We start from the raw sequence: 13,585 nt of genomic DNA, 5'->3' as shown, positions 1-13,585 counted from the left end.
ACTCATGAAAATAATAAGTATCGTTATTACTTTGCAATTGGATGAATTTGTTGAAGAAATTATCCCACAATCCTCATATGCAAATTAGTTACTAAGGATTGCCCTATTCATTTCCTCTTGTTCTGTTTGAATCTAATATTCCTCCTTAATTTCCTATTATGATAAAACTTTGAAGCAGATTAGTCGCAAATGACTGATGATAATAGATTGGACAGACAAGTACACAAATTGCTCCATTGTGCAGGCACAATATTTATTCGAAAACTGATAACATTCTAATATTCTATAATATTTTAACATTTGTAAGATGTTTTGCTAAAAGCTTCTAAAGCAAAAAACCTAGTTCCTGGGAAATATGCACTCTTCAAATTTAAAGAGACAGCATCGAAGATGAGTCCGTGCATGACAACTATTAGAAATGAGAGGACATGGTGAAAGAACCATGTCAGAGTACGGAATGTATAGATGGAGTAAATTAGTTCAGGATGAGAGAGAATTCACATGCGTCAAAGAGTATATGGGTAACATCTATCTGGTGTTACTTAGTTGTGAAAACTGATTTGAGATTGGCAATTGTCAGTAATAGAAAACAAAATAAAACAACAGAACAGGTTTAAAATAGGCGCTGTTCTGCATGGGAGACAAGACATCAATTGGTCACTGAGATAGGAAAACTTCACAGATATCAAGCAACAAAACTGAAGTAATGCTGGAAATGGGAAAGCAACTCCTAAAGATTGTATGATTGGAAGGTGATTGGAAAATAAAAATTATTTAATTAGAAATCATGATACATATTAAGATATGTACGTCACCTGGGAAAGAAAATTACAATGTGAAATTTACTGGTACACAATTTATTAAAAAACAAAAAAAAATGTTGTTGTAGATGGCCAAAGCAATGTAATGCAATGATGATCTTTATTCTCAGTGCGTTTCATTATGTGACACCTGCTGTAATCTAGCTTTTTTTCTCGAACATAGGAGATCTGTCTTTTATTTCCAAATGGGGAAGTCCAAAGTGTATGAAAAAGTACACAAACAGGGACCAATAAGGACGATGATATTTTCATTATTGATATATTTCAGTTTGACACAACATTAAAATTACTTCTAAGAACTTTGGTGAATTTACAATTTATTTGAGTGCAATTCGAATGTTCAACAAGAGTTTTAATTCAAGTGTGGGATCTTTCATCTCCTGACCTAGAAATACTACCCAAGGGTGGATGGTCATGGTATTACAGGTTCAATTCAATGAGTCAGTGGCGGATTTACTTTTTTGATGCTCTTTTCAATTACTCTTCCTTTCTGAATTACATGTTACTCACTAATTTCAAATGATCATAATATTTTCTCCAACATTTTTATTATGTGATGAAGTTTAGGCTCATTCCGTTTCCTGCCAACAAAGTGTTTGGTTAAGGGCTATAGCATGCCATGGTAAATATGTTAGCATATGCATGTATTTAAAATATATGTTGGAAAGTGAAAGTATGTGAACAACAAAGGAAACATGAAAAATATCTAAAACGTACATACAGCATCCTTTATAAACGGGGTAAGAAATAATCTTCACACAAATGGATTCTTTCTTTTCAAAATGCAAAGAGTTGGTGATTCCAAATTAGAAAGTCATTTGCAGTGATGAATACATCTTTTGCTAAAAACTGCTCCTTTTCAGCCTGTCAGGCATTCAAAAAATTATTAGTCAAACTGAAATTTATGATTGTATGTTACATCAGTGCTCAGTAATGAGTAGTATACCACATCCAAGATGCTGACAATTTGATAAGCTAAGCAAAAAGGACTTGAGAGTACATGAAAGCATATAAACGAGTGAGTTTGTTGCCATTCTAAACCTTCTTCTGACCTTTCCTTCTATAGAAATGGCCACAGATTTACAAAAAGCAACAGAATCACACCACTCTGTTCCCATGGTGGAAATAGGATCTGATTGGTCCAAAATGTATTGGTATGGAAGGAGCAGGGCTTCTTCACAGGAAACACACTTTTTGAGTGGAGAACAAAAGAGAAGGAAAATTATTTTGCAAACCTGCCTACATTTTGCTAATATGGAGTTGTATAGTGTGTCCAGAATTGCACTGATGAAGTAGCACACATAAGATTGCAATCCCAATATTACACCAAGAAAGCTGCAACAAGTGCAGCAATCGAGAAGAAACACTTGAAATGTTTGTGGAGTTCTGACAATGGCTCATTTCCTCTCCTTCCTAGTAGTCCTTGTCTGGCCTTAAAGGCATCACTGTTTCTTCGATACAGGTTCAGAGTGGTCACGAATATTGAAATGACAAAAGTAAGGCAGACTGCCACATGCAGTGCCTAATTTGGATGTGTCTGATGTTGTGGAGCTTCAACACTCTACTAGAAATGGGCCTTACAGTAATCTTTGGAAGAACTAGCAGGGGAAGCAGTTAGTTACAGCCCATTGCTAATGAGCAGCACTCCAGTACTATGGCAGTAATCCTCTCTACTGAGCGCAGAGCATCATGAGAGGTTGCCACAGAGAGGAAGGAAGGGGACACCCAAATACTTAACCAGATCAGCTGAATTTAATCTAGCGATCAATGGGGCAATTATAGATGTCACAACCAGATTCCCACACATCCAAGAACATTGGAAAAGTTACCCCATATTTATAGCATCAAAATTAAAGTATTGTGTTTAATAGGGTGAGAAATACAAAGTTTTATAAATGGAAGATTAAAGAGTTCCGAAGTATTTGTGTTTTTTAACAGTGACTCATGAAAATAATAAGTATCGTTATTACTTTGCAATTGGATGAATTTGTTGAAGAAATTATCCCACAATCCTCATATGCAAATTAGTTACTAAGGATTGCCCTATTCATTTCCTCTTGTTCTGTTTGAATCTAATATTCCTCCTTAATTTCCTATTATGATAAAACTTTGAAGCAGATTAGTCTCAAATGACTGATGATAATAGATTGGACAGACAAGTACACAAATTGCTCCATTGTGCAGGCACAATATTTATTCGAAAACTGATAACATTCTAATATTCAATAATATTTTACCATTTGTAGGATTTTTTGCTAAAAGCTTCTCAAGCAAAAAACCTAGTTCCTGGGAAATATGCACTCTTCAAATTTAAAGAGACAGCATCGAAGATGAGTCCGTGCATGACAACTATTAGAAATGAGAGGACATGGTGAAAGAACCATGTCAGAGTACGGAATGTATAGATGGAGTAAATTAGTTCAGGATGAGAGAGAATTCACATGCGTCAAAGAGTATATGGGTAACATCTATCTGGTGTTACTTAGTTGTGAAAACTGATTTGAGATTGGCAATTGTCAGTAATAGAAAACAAAATAAAACTACAGAACAGGTTTAAAATAGGCGCTGTTCTGCATGGGAGACAATCCATCAATTGGTCACTGAGATAAGAAAACTTCACAGATATCAAGCACCATAACTGAAGTAATGCTGGAAATGGGAAAGCAACTCCTAAAGATTGTATGATTGGAAAATAAAAATTAATTAATTAGAAATCATGATACATATTAAGATATGTACGTCACCTGGGAAAGAAAATTACGATGTGAAATTTACTGGTACACAATTTATTAAAAAACCAAAAAAATTGATTTTGTAGATGGCCAAAGCAATGTAATGCAATGATGATCTTTATTCTCAGTGCGTTTCATTATGTGACACCTGCTGTCATCTAGCTTTTATTCTCGAACATAGGAGATCTGTCTTTTTTTTTTTCCAAATGGGGAAGTCCAAAGTGCATGAAAAAGTACACAAACAGGGACCAATAAGGAAGATGATATTTTCATTATTGATATATTTCATATTGACAAAACATTAAAATTACTTCTAAGAACTTTGGTGAATTTACAATTTATTTGAGTGCAATTCGAATGTTCAACAAGAGTTTTAATTCAAGTGTGGGATCTTTCATCTCCTGACCTGGAAATACTACCCAAGGAAGGATGGTCATGGTATTACAGGTTCAATTCAATGAGTCAGTGGCGGATTTACTTTTTTGATGCTCTTTTCAATTACTCTTCCTTTCTGAATTACATGTTACTCACTAATTTCAAATGATCATAATATTTTTTCCAACATTTTTATTATGTGATGAAGTTTAGGCTCCTTCCGTTTCCTGCCAACAAAGTGTTTGGTTAAGGGCTATGGCATGCCATGGTAAATATGTTAGCATATGCATGTATTTAAAATATATGTTGGAAAGTGAAAGTATGTGAACAACAAAGGAAACATGAAAAATATCTAAAACGTACATACAGCATTCTTTATAAACTGGGTAAGAAATAATCTTCACACAAATGGATTCTTTCTTTTCAAAATGCAAAGAGTTGGTGATTCCAAATTAGAAAGTCATTTGCAGTGATGAATACATCTTTTGCTAAAAACTGCTCCTTTTCAGCCTGTCAGGCATTCAAAAAATTATTAGTCAAACTGAAATTTATGATTGTATGTTACATCAGTGCTCAGTAATGAGTAGTATACCACATCCAAGATGCTGAGAATTTGATAAGCTAAGCAAAAAGGACTTGAGAGTACATGAAAGCATATAAACGAGTGAGTTTGTTGCCATTCTAAACCTTCTTCTGACCTTTCCTTCTATAGAAATGGCCACAGATTTACAAAAAGCAACAGAATCACACCACTCTGTTCCCATGGTGGAAATAGGATCTGATTGGTCCAAAATGTATTGGTATGGAAGGAGCAGGGCTTCTTCACAGGAAACACGCTTTTTGAGTGGAGAACAAAAGAGAAGGAAAGTTATTTTGCAAACCTGCCTACATTTTGCTAATATGGAGTTGTATAGTGTGTCCAGAATTGCACTGATGAAGTAGCACACGTAAGATTGCAATCCCAGTATTACACCAAGAAAGCTGCAACAAGTGCAGTAATCGAGAAGAAACACTGGAAATGTTTGTGGATTTCTGACAATGGCTCATTTCCTCTCCTTCCTAGTAGTCCTTGTCTGGCCTTAAAGGCATCACTGTTTCTTCGATACAGGTTCAGAGTGGTCACGAATATTGAAATGACAAAAGTAAGGCAGACTGCCACATGCAGTGCCTAATTTGGATGTGTCTGATGTTGTGGAGCTTCAACACTCTACTAGAAATGGGCCTTACAGTAATCTTTGGAAGAACTAGCAGGGAAGCAGTTAGTTACAGCCCATTGCTAATGAGCAGTACTCCAGTACTATGGCAGTAATCCTCTCTACTGAGCGCAGAGCATCATGAGAGGTTGCCACAGAGAGGAAGGAAGGGGACACCCAAATACTTAACCAGATCAGCTGAATTTAATCTAGCGATCAATGGGGCAATTATAGATGTCACAACCAGATTACCTCACATCCAAGAACATTGGAAAAGTTACCCCATATTTATAGCATCAAAATTAAAGTATTGTGTTTAATAGGGTGAGAAATACAAAGTTTTATAAGTGGAAGATTAAAGAGTTCCGAAGTATTTGTGTTTTTTAACAGTGACTCATGAAAATAATAAGTATCGTTATTACTTTGCAATTGGATGAATTTGTTGAAGAAATTATCCCACAATCCTCATATGCAAATTAATTACTAAGGATTGCCCTATTCATTTCCTCTTGTTCTGTTTGAATCTAATATTCCTCCTTAATTTCCTATTATGATAAAACTTTGAAGCAGATTAGTCGCAAATGACTGATGATAATAGATTGGACAGACAAGTACACAAATTGCTCCATTGTGCAGGCACAATATTTATTCGAAAACTGATAACATTCTAATATTCAATAATATTTTAACATTTGTAAGATTTTTTGCTAAAAGCTTCTCAAGCAAAAAACCTAGTTCCTGGGAAATATGCACTCTTCAAATTTAAAGAGACAGCATCGAAGATGAGTCCGTGCATGACAACTATTAGAAATGAGAGGACATGGTGAAAGAACCATGTCAGAGTACGGAATGTATAGATGGAGTAAATTAGTTCAGGATGAGAGAGAATTCACATGCGTCAAAGAGTATATGGGTAACATCTATCTGGTGTTACTTAGTTGTGAAAACTGATTTGAGATTGGCAATTGTCAGTAATAGAAAACAAAATAAAACAACAGAACAGGTTTAAAATAGGCGCTGTTCTGCATGGGAGACAATCCATCAATTGGTCACTGAGATAGGAAAACTTCACAGATATCAAGCAACAAAACTGAAGTAATGCTGGAAATGGGAAAGCAACTCCTAAAGATTGTATGATTGGAAGGTGATTGGAAAATAAAAATTATTTAATTAGAAATCATGATACATATTAAGATATGTACGTCACCTGGGAAAGAAAATTACAATGTGAAATTTACTGGTACACAATTTATTAAAAAACAAAAAAAAATGATGTTGTAGATGGCCAAAGCAATGTAATGCAATGATGATCTTTATTCTCAGTGCGTTTCATTATGTGACACCTGCTGTAATCTAGCTTTTTTTCTCGAACATAGGAGATCTGTCTTTTATTTCCAAATGGGGAAGTCCAAAGTGTATGAAAAAGTACACAAACAGGGACCAATAAGGACGATGATATTTTCATTATTGATATATTTCAGATTGACACAACATTAAAATTACTTCTAAGAACTTTGGTGAATTTACAATTTATTTGAGTGCAATTCGAATGTTCAACAAGAGTTTTAATTCAAGTGTGGGATCTTTCATCTCCTGACCTAGAAATACTACCCAAGGGTGGATGGTCATGGTATTACAGGTTCAATTCAATGAGTCAGTGGCGGATTTACTTTTTTGATGCTCTTTTCAATTACTCTTCCTTTCTGAATTACATGTTACTCACTAATTTCAAATGATCATAATATTTTCTCCAACATTTTTATTATGTGATGAAGTTTAGGCTCATTCCGTTTCCTGCCAACAAAGTGTTTGGTTAAGGGCTATAGCATGCCATGGTAAATATGTTAGCATATGCATGTATTTAAAATATATGTTGGAAAGTGAAAGTATGTGAACAACAAAGGAAACATGAAAAATATCTAAAACGTACATACAGCATCCTTTATAAACGGGGTAAGAAATAATCTTCACACAAATGGATTATTTCTTTTCAAAATGCAAAGAGTTGGTGATTCCAAATTAGAAAGTCATTTGCAGTGATGAATACATCTTTTGCTAAAAACTGCTCCTTTTCAGCCTGTCAGGCATTCAAAAAATATTAGTCAAACCGAAATGTTTTAATATATGATTGTATGTTACATCAGTGCTCAGTAATGAGTAGTATACCACATCCAAGATGCTGAGAATTTGATAAGCTAAGCAAAAAGGACTTGAGAGTACATGAAAGCATATAAACGAGTGAGTTTGTTGCCATTCTAAACCTTCTTCTGACCTTTCCTTCTATAGAAATGGCCACAGATTTACAAAAAGCAACAGAATCACACCACTCTGTTCCCATGGTGGAAATAGGATCTGATTGGTCCAAAATGTATTGGTATGGAAGGAGCAGGGCTTCTTCACAGGAAACACACTTTTTGAGTGGAGAACAAAAGAGAAGGAAAGTTATTTTGCAAACCTGCCTACATTTTGCTAATATGGAGTTGTATAGTGTGTCCAGAATTGCACTGATGAAGTAGCACACATAAGATTGCAATCCCAGTATTACACCAAGAAAGCTGCAACAAGTGCAGCAATCGAGAAGAAACACTGGAAATGTTTGTGGATTTCTGACAATGGCTCATTTCCTCTCCTTCCTAGTAGTCCTTGTCTGGCCTTAAAGGCATCACTGTTTCTTCGATACAGGTTCAGAGTGGTCACGAATATTGAAATGACAAAAGTAAGGCAGACTGCCACATGCAGTGCCTAATTTGGATGTGTCTGATGTTATGGAGCTTCAACACTCTACTAGAAATGGGCCTTACAGTAATCTTTGGAAGAACTAGCAGGGGAAGCAGTTAGTTACAGCCCATTGCTAATGAGCAGCACTCCAGTACTATGGCAGTAATCCTCTCTACTGAGCGCAGAGCATCATGAGAGGTTGCCACAGAGAGGAAGGAAGGGGACACCCAAATACTTAACCAGATCAGCTGAATTTAATCTAGCAATCAATGGGGCAATTATAGATGTCACAACCAGATTCCCTCACATCCAAGAACATTGGAAAAGTTACCCCATATTTATAGCATCAAAATTAAAGTATTGTGTTTAATAGGGTGAGAAATACAAAGTTTTATAAATGGAAGATTAAAGAGTTCCGAAGTATTTGTGTTTTTTAACAGTGACTCATGAAAATAATAAGTATCGTTATTACTTTGCATTTGGATGAATTTGTTGAAGAAATTATCCCACAATCCTCATATGCAAATTAGTTACTAAGGATTGCCCTATTCATTTCCTCTTGTTCTGTTTGAATCTAATATTCCTCCTTAATTTCCTATTATGATAAAACTTTGAAGCAGATTAGTCGCAAATGACTGATGATAATAGATTGGACAGACAAGTACACAAATTGCTCCATTGTGCAGGCACAATATTTATTCGAAAACTGATAACATTCTAATATTCTATAATATTTTAACATTTGTAAGATGTTTTGCTAAAAGCTTCTAAAGCAAAAAACCTAGTTCCTGGGAAATATGCACTCTTCAAATTTAAAGAGACAGCATCGAAGATGAGTCCGTGCATGACAACTATTAGAAATGAGAGGACATGGTGAAAGAACCATGTCATAGTACGGAATGTATAGATGGAGTAAATTAGTTCAGGATGAGAGAGAATTCACATGCGTCAAAGAGTATATGGGTAACATCTATCTGGTGTTACTTAGTTGTGAAAACTGATTTGAGATTGGCAATTGTCAGTAATAGAAAACAAAATAAAACAACAGAACAGGTTTAAAATAGGCGCTGTTCTGCATGGGAGACAAGACATCAATTGGTCACTGAGATAGGAAAACTTCACAGATATCAAGCAACAAAACTGAAGTAATGCTGGAAATGGGAAAGCAACTCCTAAAGATTGTATGATTGGAAGGTGATTGGAAAATAAAAATTATTTAATTAGAAATCATGATACATATTAAGATATGTACGTCACCTGGGAAAGAAAATTACAATGTGAAATTTACTGGTACACAATTTATTAAAAAACAAAAAAAAATGTTGTTGTAGATGGCCAAAGCAATGTAATGCAATGATGATCTTTATTCTCAGTGCGTTTCATTATGTGACACCTGCTGTAATCTAGCTTTTTTTCTCGAACATAGGAGATCTGTCTTTTATTTCCAAATGGGGAAGTCCAAAGTGTATGAAAAAGTACACAAACAGGGACCAATAAGGAAGATGATATTTTCATTATTGATATATTTCAGTTTGACACAACATTAAAATTACTTCTAAGAACTTTGGTGAATTTACAATTTATTTGAGTGCAATTCGAATGTTCAACAAGAGTTTTAATTCAAGTGTGGGATCTTTCATCTCCTGACCTAGAAATACTACCCAAGGGTGGATGGTCATGGTATTACAGGTTCAATTCAATGAGTCAGTGGCGGATTTACTTTTTTGATGCTCTTTTCAATTACTCTTCCTTTCTGAATTACATGTTACTCACTAATTTCAAATGATCATAATATTTTCTCCAACATTTTTATTATGTGATGAAGTTTAGGCTCATTCCGTTTCCTGCCAACAAAGTGTTTGGTTAAGGGCTATAGCATGCCATGGTAAATATGTTAGCATATGCATGTATTTAAAATATATGTTGGAAAGTGCAAGTATGTGAACAACAAAGGAAACATGAAAAATATCTAAAACGTACATACAGCATCCTTTATAAACGGGGTAAGAAATAATCTTCACACAAATGGATTCTTTCTTTTCAAAATGCAAAAAGTTGGTGATTCCAAATTAGAAAGTCATTTGCAGTGATGAATACATCTTTTGCTAAAAACTGCTCCTTTTCAGCCTGTCAGGCATTCAAAAAATATTAGTCAAACCGAAATGTTTTAATATATGATTGTATGTTACATCAGTGCTCAGTAATGAGTAGTATACCACATCCAAGATGCTGAGAATTTGATAAGCTAAGCAAAAAGGACTTGAGAGTACATGAAAGCATATAAACGAGTGAGTTTGTTGCCATTCTAAACCTTCTTCTGACCTTTCCTTCTATAGAAATGGCCACAGATTTACAAAAAGCAACAGAATCACACCACTCTGTTCCCATGGTGGAAATACGATCTGATTGGTCCAAAATGTATTGGTATGGAAGGAGCAGGGCTTCTTCACAGGAAACACGCTTTTTGAGTGGAGAACAAAAGAGAAGGAAAGTTATTTTGCAAACCTGCCTACATTTTGCTAATATGGAGTTGTATAGTGTGTCCAGAATTGCACTGATGAAGTAGCACACGTAAGATTGCAATCCCAGTATTACACCAAGAAAGCTGCAACAAGGGCAGCAATCGAGAAGAAACACTGGAAATGTTTGTGGATTTCTGACAATGGCTCATTTCCTCTCCTTCCTAGTAGTCCTTGTCTGGCCTTAAAGGCATCACTGTTTCTTCGATACAGGTTCAGAGTGGTCACGAATATTGAAATGACAAAAGTAAGGCAGACTGCCACATGCAGTGCCTAATTTGGATGTGTCTGATGTTGTGGAACTTCAACACTCTACTAGAAATGGGCCTTACAGTAATCTTTGGAAGAACTAGCAGGGGAAGCAGTTAGTTACAGCCCATTGCTAATGAGCAGCACTCCAGTACTATGGCAGTAATCCTCTCTACTGAGCGCAGAGCATCATGAGAGGTTGCCACAGAGAGGAAGGAAGGGGACACCCAAATACTTAACCAGATCAGCTGAATTTAATCTAGCGATCAATGGGGCAATTATAGATGTCACAACCAGATTCCCTCACATCCAAGAACATTGGAAAAGTTACCCCATATTTATAGCATCAAAATTAAAGTAGTGTGTTTAATAGGGTGAGAAATACAAAGTTTTATAAGTGGAAGATTAAAGAGTTCCGAAGTATTTGTGTTTTTTAACAGTGACTCATGAAAATAATAAGTATCGTTATTACTTTGCAATTGGATGAATTTGTTGAAGAAATTATCCCACAATCCTCATATGCAAATTAGTTACTAAGGATTGCCCTATTCGTTTCCTCTTGTTCTGTTTGAATCTAATATTCCTCCTTAATTTCCTATTATGATAAAACTTTGAAGCAGATTAGTCGCAAATGACTGATGATAATAGATTGGACAGACAAGTACACAAATTGCTCCATTGTGCAGGCACAATATTTATTCGAAAACTGATAACATTCTAATATTCAATAATATTTTAACATTTGTAAGATTTTTTGCTAAAAGCTTCTCAAGCAAAAAACCTAGTTCCAGGGAAATATGCACTCTTCAAATTTAAAGAGACAGCATCGAAGATGAGTCCGTGCATGACAACTATTAGAAATGAGAGGACATGGTGAAAGAACCATGTCAGAGTACGGAATGTATAGATGGAGTAAATTAGTTCAGGATGAGAGAGAATTCACATGCATCAAAGAGTATATGGGTAACATCTATCTGGTGTTACTTAATTGTGAAAACTGATTTGAGATTGGCAATTGTCAGTAATAGAAAACAAAATAAAACAACAGAACAGGTTTAAAATAGGCGCTGTTCTGCATGGGAGACAATCCATCAATTGGTCACTGAGATAGGAAAACTTCACAGATATCAAGCAACAAAACTGAAGTAATGCTGGAAATGGGAAAGCAACTCCTAAAGATTGTATGATTGGAAGGTGATTGGAAAATAAAAATTATTTAATTAGAAATCATGATACATATTAAGATATGTACGTCACCTGGGAAAGAAAATTACAATGTGAAATTTAATGGTACACAATTTATTAAAAAACAAAAAAAATTGATGTTGTAGATGGCCAAAGCAATGTAATGCAAAGATGATCTTTATTCTCAGTGCGTTTCATTATGTGACACCTGCTGTAATCTAGCTTTTTTTCTCGAACATAGGAGATCTGTCTTTTATTTCCAAATGGGGAAGTCCAAAGTGTATGAAAAAGTACACAAACAGGGACCAATAAGGACGATGATATTTTCATTATTGATATATTTCAGATTGACACAACATTAAAATTACTTCTAAGAACTTTGGTGAATTTACAATTTACTTGAGTGCAATTCGAATGTTCAACAAGAGTTTTAATTCAAGTGTGGGATCTTTCATCTCCTGACCTAGAAATACTACCCAAGGGTGGATGGTCATGGTATTACAGGTTCAATTCAATGAGTCAGTGGCGGATTTACTTTTTTGATACTCTTTTCAATTACTCTTCCTTTCTGAATTACATGTTACTCACTAATTTCAAATGATCATAATATTTTCTCCAACATTTTTATTATGTGATGAAGTTTAGGCTCATTCCGTTTCCTGCCAACAAAGTGTTTGGTTAAGGGCTATAGCATGCCATGGTAAATATGTTAGCATATGCATGTATTTAAAATATATGTTGGAAAGTGAAAGTATGTGAACAACAAAGGAAACATGAAAAATATCTAAAACGTACATACAGCATTCTTTATAAACGGGGTAAGAAATAATCTTCACACAAATGGATTCTTTCTTTTCAAAATGCAAAGAGTTGGTGATTCCAAATTAGAAAGTCATTTGCAGTGATGAATACATCTTTTGCTAAAAACTGCTCCTTTTCAGCCTGTCAGGCATTCAAAAAATATTAGTCAAACCGAAATGTTTTAATATATGATTGTATGTTACATCAGTGCTCAGTAATGAGTAGTATACCACATCCAAGATGCTGAGAATTTGATAAGCTAAGCAAAAAGGACTTGAGAGTACATGAAAGCATATAAACGAGTGAGTTTGTTGCCATTCTAAACCTTCTTCTGACCTTTCCTTCTATAGAAATGGCCACAGATTTACAAAAAGCAACAGAATCACACCACTCTGTTCCCATGGTGGAAATACGATCTGATTGGTCCAAAATGTATTGGTATGGAAGGAGCAGGGCTTCTTCACAGGAAACACACTTTTTGAGTGGAGAACAAAAGAGAAGGAAAGTTATTTTGCAAACCTGCCTACATTTTGCTAATATGGAGTTGTATAGTGTGTCCAGAATTGCACTGATGAAGTAGCACACATAAGATTGCAATCCCAGTATTACACCAAGAAAGCTGCAACAAGTGCAGCAATCGAGAAGAAACACTGGAAATGTTTGTGGATTTCTGACAATGGCTCATTTCCTCTCCTTCCTAGTAGTCCTTGTCTGGCCTTAAAGGCATCACTGTTTCTTCTATACAGGTTCAGAGTGGTCACGAATATTGAAATGACAAAAGTAAGGCAGACTGCCACATGCAGTGCCTAATTTGGATGTGTCTGATGTTGTGGAGCTTCAACACTCTACTAGAAACGGGCCTTACAGTAATCTTTGGAAGAACTAGCAGGGGAAGCAGTTAGTTACAGCCCATTGCTAATGAGCAGCACTCCAGCACTATGGCAGTAATCCTCTCTACTGAGCGCAGAGCATCATGAGAGATTGCCACAGAG

The sequence above is a fragment of the Lissotriton helveticus genome, chromosome 6 (assembly GCF_964261635.1).
Source record: "Lissotriton helveticus chromosome 6, aLisHel1.1, whole genome shotgun sequence".
NCBI classification, from domain to species: domain Eukaryota; kingdom Metazoa; phylum Chordata; class Amphibia; order Caudata; family Salamandridae; genus Lissotriton; species Lissotriton helveticus.
Note: the sequence above shows the minus strand (reverse complement) of the source record.